The sequence below is a fragment of the Palaemon carinicauda genome, chromosome 5 (assembly GCF_036898095.1).
Source record: "Palaemon carinicauda isolate YSFRI2023 chromosome 5, ASM3689809v2, whole genome shotgun sequence".
Classification (NCBI taxonomy): Eukaryota; Metazoa; Arthropoda; class Malacostraca; order Decapoda; family Palaemonidae; genus Palaemon; species Palaemon carinicauda.
In genome coordinates, this window is record NC_090729.1 from 152,665,285 (window position 1) to 152,667,289 (window position 2,005).

Consider the following 2,005-nt stretch of genomic DNA (forward strand, 5'->3'; position numbering starts at 1 on the left):
TTATTTTTCACAGAGAAGCCAGAAATGTTTCCTAACAAGGGGGACAACTCTTTAACTAACCATTTTGATAGTTAATACACCGATGACCCCACAGAACTGATTATCGGTCGAACTGGATTATTAGGCTTATGGGTTTTGATTAGCCCGTACATATAATGCAACGAGGCACACACAGTACAAAACCTTTTAATCAACTCATCTTTTCTTCGTAACAATGTTTTTATTTTTTTTATTGAAATTACTATAGACCTTTTCAAGTGGGTTACAATTAAGAATGGAATAAGTTTCTCCGTCACTTAAAATTTCTAACATTTTATCAACATAGTCATCCGTATTCATCAACTCAAGTTTATTGGATTTGTCTGCTTTCGTTATATGAAGACTTTCGCCCTTTTTAAGTTTCCTGTAAGCATTTAACAGTCTATTAGGAACGTTAGGGTAACATTTAACAGAGGAAGCCCCATAAACTATACAAATATTAAAATCTTTATTAGACAACGATCCAAATTTTTCCATATTACAGAATGATTTGCATATTTCTACCCAAGCCACGTTCTTATAGTAAACAGAAAAGTTAATACCATACCACGCTGCCCACTGCGTATTGGTGATGGTGACAAACTTCAGTGTGATCGCTCATAACAAACCAACCTAGTCTGGGTGTCCCTTACTACACAACTTTAAAGCTCATGGCAATACAGAAACGTTTTCACCACATTAAGGTTTTCACACCCAGAAAGGGTTTTATATATGTATGTATGTATGTATGTATATATATATATATATATATATATATATATATATATATATATATATAGATAGATAGATAGATAAATATATGTATACTGTACATATATATATATATATATATATATATATATATATATATATATACATATATGTATATACATCTATCTATCTATCTATCTATATATATATATATATATATATATATATATATCTATATATCGATAGATATATATACATACAGTATATATATATATATATATATATATATATATATATATATATATATTCAATATATGCCCACACACATCCACTCGGATTTCAATGGAGAGCGAGAAAAGGCCCTCAAATTACTCTTGAAAACTCTCAAAGTGTTACCATCCCACCTATAAAGTTATGCCCCAAAAATGCTTTGACGATAGATTCGAAAATGAGCGCTGATTTGTCACTTCTCAAAATAGCGTAATCTGTAGCTATTTTACAAAGTAAATATTGTTTATCTACAGATTATTATTAAAAGGACGAGTTTAACCAGCCCCAATGAGTCAAACTCGACTCTTATAGAGCTGGCCCGATTAAGATCGGGAAGAAAAAATATTTATATGAATGGTAGATAAGTGAATAAGATAAAATATATATTATATATAATGGATAAAATGAAATATATGTTAAATATGATGCATAAAATAAAATTTATTTTAAATATAAAGGATTAAAATAGATAAATTGATGAAAAATCTAATGAATAGAAAGTTAAATATTACCTATAAAACCCATGTTTCTTAAAAAAAAAGTTAAAATCCCCAAAACTGAGAAATTTTCAGTCTGATAAAAGATGAGTCAAACTTGTCTCACCAAAACATAAATCTCTCTCTCTCTCTCTCTCTCTCTCTCTCTCTCTCTCTCTCTCTCTCTCTCTCTCTCTCTCTCTCTCAAATAGAGAGTGTACAAAGGTCCTATACTGCTAGAATAGAAGAAGTTAAGGACCTTGACTACTGGGAAAGACTGCAATTTTTAAAACTATACAGTCTAGAAAGGAGAAGAAAACGCTACATGATAATACAAGCATGGAAGCAAATAGAAGGAATTGCTGAAAACATCATGGAGCTTAAAATATCAGAAAGAGCAAGCCGAGGTAGATTAATAGTGCCAAAAAATATTCCAGGTAAACTGAGAAAGGCGCACAGGACATTAATCCACTACGCACCAGCATCGATAATGCAGCGACTATTTAATGTGCTGCCAGCTCATCTAAGAA